Consider the following 8,665-nt stretch of genomic DNA (forward strand, 5'->3'; position numbering starts at 1 on the left):
CTGTGGGAAGGTGCCCCCGCCAGCCCCTCCCTGCCTGCGCACAGGGCTCAGGCAGCAGGCTCGCAGGGTCTGTGACGTGACAAGGCCGGGCCGCGCTCAGGGGTGTGGGGCGAGCCTCACTGTGTGTCCCCGTCCGTCCCTCTGCAGCCAGCGCCCCCACCGGTTACACTGGCCACGTGCTGTGACCTGAGGGAACCCAGCCATGGCATGGCTGGAAGCAGCCCCCAGGGTGAGTGCAGGGGCTTCCTGGGGCGTCCTGTCGTGAGTGGCCCTTCCGTGAGAGGGAACCTGGGCTGTTGCAGAGCCGCAGAGGCATCGGCCTGGCCCTTGCAGCCCCGAGGCCAGGGCACTTCCAGCTCATCAGGAGCAGAGGTGAGGCCCTGCCTGGCTAGCCCATCCCCACACCCCTGCCCCCCCGCGTTGCAGCTCACCACATCACTGCATCGGAGATGTAACGCCACAGCGTCCCTGCCACCTCTGAGTTCCCTCTGTGGCCGGAGAGATGCCACCATCCTCAGCAGAGGCCTCTGTGTGACGGCACTGAGGGGACCAGAGCCCCCGGAGGTTCTTCAACTTGGAAAGCGGATGTCGGGGAGGGACCGCAGCTTGTGCCTGTGTTTAGGGGTTTGGAGGGAAAATCCACCCACCCCTCCTGCGGTGGCCCCGCAGAGGGAAGGGGGCGGCAGTTCTGCCCTGGGAGCTGCTGGGCCCGAGCGGGCAGGGGTGGCCAGTGTTCTGGAAGCTGCCTCTGTGTGTGACGAGAAAGAGTGTCTCCAAGGGCTGCCCTTTGGGGCTCCAACACTCGGGTATTTCGGTGGCAAGCAATGCTTGGAAGGGGCCTGTCCTCCCTGAGGACCGGGGGCCTGTTGTGCTGGCCCGCCTGCAGCACGGCCCTGCCCCGGGGATCGCGGTTCCCTCCAGCTGCCCTTGGCCAGGACGCTGTCCCGTCTCCACCTTGGACCACAAATCCCTGGGGCTCGTGGACAATTCTGGGAAGGGGGCTCCTAAGAGAGCAATGTTAGGGTTTCATGTTTTGATTTATTACGTGAGAAAGTGAAGGAGATTTGACTGGATCTGTGCCTCACTCTGCTGATCCTGTCAATTTAAGTAGGTCTGAAATACTGAATCACGTTTATTTCTGGCTTCTGAAATGCCACAGAGCGATGTCTCAGTAAAACATTTAATTCTTAAACCCACGTCTGTAACAAAATCTTCACTTACCTGTGGCAAAAACAAATATGAGGTAACTATCCCTAAAGTTAAATTTGTTAAATTTCTGGTCCTGGGCTTTATTCTGATAACGCATCGTTATATACTTTCATGATTTCACAGGGTAACACTTTTCTTCCTCTTACAGAGTGTTTGTGATTTTAAATAATGGGATTTTAAAAATATTTTTTATTTGGCAAAATAAAGATTTGGCAATCCAATACCGATTTCTCAGAATGTTTCCAACTTTTACTTATGTATGAAATCTAGGAGTCCATGAGCTAAAGACCTTTATTTCTCCAAACGTAATCACAATTAAAAAGCGTAAAACACTGCGTAGTTCACATAACATTTCTGTATCTAGTATCTTGAAAGCACCAAGTTAAAGGAGTGGAACTTAGTAATAACTTTATTCTTTGTCACAACTGCCAGGCAAGCTCGCTGTGTTGGCTTCTCTTTTCTCTGAATAGAATCTGGGATAAATCCTGTGATTTTTCTAATCACACTACATTAAAAAAAAACTTAAAAGCCCTCCTCTGGCCACATCTAGCCACCAAACAGGTTAAATTTCATAATTAAAAGATCTGCTTCAATGCAAAAATAACGACTCCAAACTTCTGTGTTTGGGGAAAGAAAATGCATAGCACAGAAAACTGTCCAAATACGGTCTTGCCCCTGTTTCCCTCAGGATCCGCCTCCCTCCCTTGGGATGGTGTTGAGCCGTTGGGGCAAAGCAGCCCTGGGCACCCCGCTCACCTGGTCCTGCCCGGCACCCAGGCCTCGCCGGGCACACAGACCTCGCTGGGCATGTGGATCTCACTGGGCACCCGGGCCTCGCTGGGCACCCGGGCCTCGCTGGGCACACGGGCCTCTCTGGGCGCATGGATCTCGCTGGGCACCCGGGCCTCACTGGGCACCCGGGCCTCGCTGGGCACACGGGCCTCTCTGGGCGCGTGGATCTCGCTGGGCACCCGGGCCTCACTGGGCACGTGGACCTCGCTGGGCACCCGGGCCTCTCTGGGCGCGTGGATCTCGCTGGGCATCCGGGACTCGCTGGGCACCCGGACCTCGCTGGGCACCCAGGTCTCGCTGGGCACGCGGGCCTCACTGGGCATGTGGACCTCGCTGGGCACCTGGGCCTCGCTGGGCACGTGGACCTCGCTGGGCACCCGGACCTCGCTGGGCACCCGAGTCTCGCTGGGCACATGGACCTTGCTGGGCGCCCGGGCCTCTCTGGGCACGTGGATCTCGCTGGGCACTTGGGCCTCTCTGGGCACGCGGATGCTGTGGCCGCTGCGGGTTTTCCTTGCCTCATCACTGTTTGGGGGTTCTGTGGTGATGTGTGTGGCTTTGTTTTCATTCTGGGTCATTTTTTTCCCTCATCTGTCAAACGAGGACGTGTTACCAGGTCCCACAGTGAGCACGGTGTCCTGCAGCTCTTGGCAGTACAGTTCACGGCCTCTCAGGGCCACCGTGGGCAAGGCCGCGCTGTGCCCGAGATGCTTGAGGCTACTCGTTCCTCTCGCAGACGGCTCCCTGAAGTCCACGGGCCTGGGTGACGGTGAGGGAAGGAGACTATCCTCAAATGACCAAGAAGGAAGCGTTTCTGTCACGTGCGCTGGTCCAGACCCAGAGCGAGGGGCCTGAGGCTTAGACAGTTGGAGCTGGAGGGTAGAATGCAAACACACATTGTAGTGGAACTGCTCTTGCTGTGCTCAGGGGGACAAGAGGTAAAGCTGAGGATTTTGGTAGAAAACAGACCATGCCCACAAAAGAAGAAAAGCAAATTCCAGCCCAAATTAAGAACTTACGGGTGTAAACTGGTCGCGTGAGCTCTTGGAGTTTGGGACCCCGGGCCCTGCCCTTCTCCGGCTTCACGGGGAGGGGGTAATGGAAGAGCAAGGGTGGTCCACGTTGTGGGTGCACAGTGTGACCGGTCTTGTGTTCGCTGCCTGTGAAACCATCACCACCATCATCTCTTTTTAAAAGTACTTTATTCTGCAGGCCCTGTGGAAGGGATTCATAGATAGCATAGCCCACCTACAAGTGTATTTTTTAAATCAGTATAACGATCAGTCGCTAAATGTTCAGGTAGCTCTGCACCAGAAAGCACGTGAGGGGTCTGACGGGCGTGTCAGGCAGCAGGGTGCCACCGTGTGCAGGCAGACCAACACGGGTGTCAAACACCGCAGACGGCTTTGTGACCGGCGCAGTGCGCGAGGCTGGTTATAGTCCCGAACGACAGAAGGAACCAAGGGTCCCCAGATCCACACGGCAGTCGTATATGACGCCTGTGCAGAACCACTCTGTGTCCACGCGTGCCGAGGGAGGGGGCATCGCGGCTGGACGCCAGAAGGGTCTACAGCCTCTCGGAACGTGAGATGATTCTGTGGAGCGCTGCGCGTCGCAGGGCGTCTGCCATCCCTGCCCCACCCAGGAAATGCTCCGAGTGCCCTGCCCGCTATCAGACAGGCCCCAGGTGCCCCACCGCTTCTGCTGAGAGCACGGACATCGAGCACGAGGACGCCTTTTGCAGAGACACTTCTTGTGCTCTGGGTGTGTTAGCTAAGTTGCTTCCAGTCATAAATAACGGAAGGTCCCGCTCCCACTGGTTGGAACAACCCAGTGCTTTATTATCTCAGAAGACCAGCTCAGCAGGGACTCGGGGCCCGGCCCTTCCTCCTGCCTGTCCCGACACCCTGCGGCCGGCGGCAGATGGCTGCCCAGTCCGGGCACCGGTCCAGATGCGGGTACCGCCCGAGGAGAAGGGGACAACTCAAAGGTTTCCCCTCTGTCAGCTTCCCTCTCTGGAAAAATGGGGCAACCGTGATTGAGGAAGAGGAACAGGGGTCTCCCAGGGGCAGGAGCTGAGCTCACCGAGAGAGGAGCAGACGCCCGAACAAAATGCAGAAGTTAGAGGGGGATTTGGGTTGTGGGTTCAGCAAAGCTGTCCAGTGTGTTGAGAGACGGGGGACATGGACCGACTGCTCGGGGGGCAGGGGTAGAAACAGACGTGCCTGAGAGTGTTAGGCTTGGATCCTGAGATCTCTGTCCTTTCTCCTGTTTCCTAGGTCGGCAATGGAAGAGGCCAGTGCAGAGGGAAGAAAGCACGGCTCTGAAGACCCGACGTTTCCCCAGCCCTTCCGACCGGAGGGTCAGGTGAGGGTGCTGGTCTCGGGGCGTCTCTTGGGTCTCACAGCTGCAGACTGTCTCCCGCTTGCCATCCAGGGCAGGGGTCACGTGAGGGTGGGCTTCCGTCCTGTTGTGCCCGAGGCCCCGCACATGCCCTGAAGTGCTTGGTGATGCTTTATGGGCCAGCGGGAGGGCGGCTTGTCTGCCTGGTCTCACCACTTGCCAGGGACAGCCTGAATCCCCGCCCCGTCTCACCCTTCGTCCAGCGCTGCCTGCTAACTCCTCCACCTCCGTCTTGATACCAGGGTCATGGTCGCTCCTTCTGAGGATGTTGGGGGAAGCTGTCGCTCTGAGGACTGTCTGCAGAGTTTCTCCTTAGGAATATATCTAAACAGGCAAGTTTGTTTGTGGAGATGAGGACAGGGCCAGGAAGGTCCGGGAGAAACCTCACAGGCTCAGAAAAGAACAGGAAGGTGTCGGGGGAGACCACCACCACCACCAGCAGCAGCAGCAGCAGCGAGAACGCGCCGAGGCCAGACGAGGAAGGCTAGGGGGGAGCAGGGAAGGTCGGCGGCTGCGACGCCCCCGGGGACAGGTGTGGCAGCGGGGCCGGCCTCTCGCCTGGAACCGTCCGCTGTGCTGCGCTATGTGCACCCCATCCCCATGCTCTTTAAGTCTGAGTAAAGGTCTCCTAAACACCCACTGACCCTTGAGAGTGGAGTCTGATGAGTCAGGGGAGGGGGCGCTGGCCGGGTTTGGGTGGACAGAGGGCGGTCCCTGGAGGTGAGCTGGGCATGACATCTCGAGGCCAGCGGGACAGGAAATTGGAACCTGAGATGACCCAGGGAATGCCACCCCCACGGAGTTTACAGGAATCTCGGGCCGGGCCCCGGACTTCCCACAGGATGTGGGAAGGAGGCTCAGCCAACGCTGTTTGAGTCCAGAGGCCCTGGCGAGCCCAGCTGACCTCTGAGTTACACAACCTCCAGCGCTCACTCTTCTGGCCAAAAGTCGAGACAAAGGACCAAGAGACTCGGGTCTCGATGTCACTGCAGATGCGTCCAAGGCAGACGTGTGACGGCACCGGGCAGCTCCGCCACGTGCCCCACGTGCTCCTCCCACCCGCGTGCTGGACGCAGACGTGGGCTCGGGCCGCCCCCTCTGCGGGCCGCCTCACGTGAGACCAGCCGCCCTGCTTGTCCCGACTGTCTGAGGCGCTTCCTCCTCTGTCTTTGTTGTAACAGTCTGCCGCCCTGTCGCCTGCTGCCTGGTGGGGCTGACCTGCCCCCGGGAGTCTGGGAGCTTATCTAGAGGAAGACCCTTTGAGCTGAGTGAGACCCACAGGATGAGCTGGTAGGAAGGAGGGGGCGGGCGGGCCAGAGGAGCAACGAGCATTCCAAGCCCCCGGGCTCAGCCCGGCTCCGCCTCTGCTGACGGACCAGCCCTGGGACCCTCAGAGGGTGGGATCGTCTTCAAAACACTGTGGGTCCGGGTGTCTGTGCCCTGAGCTCCTGCAGCCCCGTGTGCACGTGGGCAGACACACACCAAGTCACAGAGCGCTCTCTCCTCAGCCTCCCAGGCATCGGAGCCTGGGGGGAGTGTGTGTGTGTGTGTGTGAGAGAGACACCCATCCCGCTCCTGCTGTACAGAGAATGCGGACGGGGTGCTCTGGTAGGTGCACGTGTGTCTGGGTGGAGACCTGGGGGCAGACGTGGGTAAGAAGACAAAGACGCCGTCTGGGTCCAGAGTCGGGCTCGGTGAGGCCAAGCTGTGTGAGCCCCTGACCTCCTGTGGCTCCAGTTTTCTGTCCCCAGATATTATCTGTCCACAGGATGGTGGCGAGGAAGGAAAGGGTTAATGCTGGGCGCGCGCTAAGTGCTCACTAGAGATCAGTTGTGGTGACAACAGGTCCTTTAGTTTCCCGACTCAGAGGGGCAAGTGTTGCCGGGTTCTGCCTCTGGATCCGAGAGCGAAGCCTCCCCTCCCGCCACTCCCCGCCGCCGGGCGCAGTCGCTCGGGTGGCCAGGTGCTCCTGTGTAAGAGGATGAACCGAGGGCCGCCCGGGCGGACTGAGAATGTCCCTGAGGGCCTTCGGGCAAGTCAGGCCTCCAGGACACCCTCAGTGCGGGCGACTGGGCAGGCACAGAGCCAGGAGAGGGAGAGCGGGCCGCAGGCCCGGCCCCAGGCGGTCCCCAGTGTGTTCGTCTCTCAAGTAGGTCTGATTTGCTCCGCTCTTGTGGTCCGTGCCGTTCAGATGGGAACGTGTAAACAAAGCTCCGTACAAGTGTGGCCCATTCCACGGGTAATGGTGACACCTGCGTCCGTGTCCCACTGGCGCTGTTCTGGTAAGAAGCCATCATTTCTTCGAGGATTTCTCGAGCTACACGAAGGGAGAGTGGTCGACGTAATTTCTCTGTGACTGCCAGGCGTTTGGGGCTGAAAGGCGGTTTATAAACGTGATGTATGACCGCTGTTGTCTGCGGTGATCGACAGTCTTAAGCTGCCACAAATCAAAAGCAAGACAGCTGGTCCTGGGCGTCCCATTAAGAGTCCCAGAGCCAAGGAGAAGACGAGGAGCGTGGCCTTTCGCCGGTGTAGCTTCCCTTCCCAGAGGCCCCAAGACAAGTCCTGCTGGGGTGATTGAGAGAGGGGCACTTGGACAAGGCACCGCCCAGCTCTCGTTTCTCTATAAAGCCTCCCTGGTGTAAAGTTAGCTGTGCGTCTTTCAAACGAGCCACTTTGAATGACTCTGTCATTAGGAAAGAATTTAGTGGCCTTACATTTAATACAAGCTAATGGTTTCTGGAGGATTTTGAGCAGCAAATAATAAGTTTAAGCAGCCTCCTGAGAAGCCTGAATGACGTACGAGCTCCAAGGCACCTGACGTCAGCCGCCACCGTCTCCAGGAGCAAAGGGTCGACGTTCAGCTTAGTTCCGTACATTTGTCTGAAAAACACTGCCCCCCGTCCTCCGTGTGTGCACTTAGCCTCTCATTTCTCTCATCGTGTGGATGAGTCTCCTTTCCAGCGTCCGTGGTAGCTGTGTGCGTGTTTCCCGCGCAGGAGCAGGCGGGCGGACTCTGTGGGTGCGCGTGGGGAAGAGAAAAGCGCCGTCCACCAGGTCCGAGCGCAGCGCAGGGAATGCGCGGACCCGTCGGCGGGCGCCTGGGGGCCGTCACCTACAGCCGTTCTCGGGCACTGAGATAGCTTGCGTCCGACACCGGTGGCCGTGGGAACGACCATAATGTAATGCCGCTGACAGTGTAGCTTGCCTGCTTGCTTGCTTGTGGTAAAGTACCCGTAACAACACAGTGACTGCTCTCCCCACTTGGCCGCGTGCAGCGCAGGGGCAGTCACACCGTGGCGCAGCCATCACCACCACCCACCTCCGAGCGTCTCACCTTTCCCAGCTGAAACTCCGCGCCATCAAGCAGCTTCATGTTTATCAACGAGCGGATGGGCTGAGATGACAGGTCGCAGCGACACACTGAAATTCCCCCCCGGTCCCCCTGGAGGAGACACTGAGTCATGTCTCCAGGGGAGGGTCAGCCGCAGGGCAGCGGCCCCCCTCCCCCCCGCAGAGGGCAGGTGCTGGGACTGCGCCCCCGTGTGGGCAGGGCCGGTGCCGTCCCCGTCGGCTCGGGTTCTGCTCTTCCTCCAGTAACAACGTGAAGGAGGGCAGCTCGCTGTCCCCAGAGTGGCTCCTTTCCTTTGCTCCAGGCAGACCCCATCTCAAGCCCTCTTGGGAGTGCAGGAATATACCAACATGTTCCCATTTATGGTTCAAGGCTGGTACTTAAAAAAAAAACCCATCTACAAATTTGGCTAGTGCCAAAGTGCCCCAAAGAAATCACCTTTGAGCAGGGGGAAGTATTTGTTACTCCTGGCATGGGGCTTTCTCCCAAGTTAACAGCAGTGCCCTCCCACGAACAACCGGTCTGCGCACAGGGGCGTGGGCACTTAGGTTCGGTCAGAGCCATAAGGAGCCCGGGTCTCAGCCAGCCACGCTGCGGGGAGCGCCTTCCAAGGACGAGGCCTCTTGCTCTGCTGTCTGGAAAAAGCTTCCAGGAGAAAGGATGGAGCCCCCAGAGAGAAGAAAGGAGTGACAGGGCCGTGGTGGCAGGGACGGTGGGAGGAGGGCCGTCCGAGGGCTCTGGCTCTGTGGCTGCAGTCGGCGTGGGCCGGGCGCCGGGTGGCACGTGGAGCCCCAGCTGCTGGCTTCACAAGGGAGGGGGAGGGCCTGCAGCGGGGGTGGACTGGTTTGGGAGTTAAAGATCATTTAGACACTATTTTCTGAAACACAGCTCTCGTGTTTCGTGTTTTCA

General features: G+C 58.9%; 1 long non-coding RNA gene across 8 annotated transcripts in view; it reads left to right on the forward strand.

Annotated features, from left to right (window-relative positions):
• LOC105079763 (uncharacterized) overlaps window positions 1–8,665 on the forward strand; it is a 193,450-nt gene that overhangs the window by 119,443 nt on the left and 65,342 nt on the right. For 6 of the 8 annotated variants that reach the window (XR_012500862.1, XR_012500865.1, XR_012500866.1 and 3 more), the window contains exon 3: window positions 4,281–4,368. This is a non-coding gene — a long non-coding RNA (uncharacterized LOC105079763). Of the gene's footprint in view, window positions 1–4,280; window positions 4,369–4,646; window positions 8,659–8,665 lie in introns of those variants that run through there. The other 2 variants (XR_012500864.1, XR_012500869.1) reach the window with 1 other exon arrangement.

This window comes from Camelus bactrianus, chromosome 20, assembly GCF_048773025.1.
Source record: "Camelus bactrianus isolate YW-2024 breed Bactrian camel chromosome 20, ASM4877302v1, whole genome shotgun sequence".
NCBI lineage: Eukaryota > Metazoa > Chordata > Mammalia > Artiodactyla > Camelidae > Camelus > Camelus bactrianus.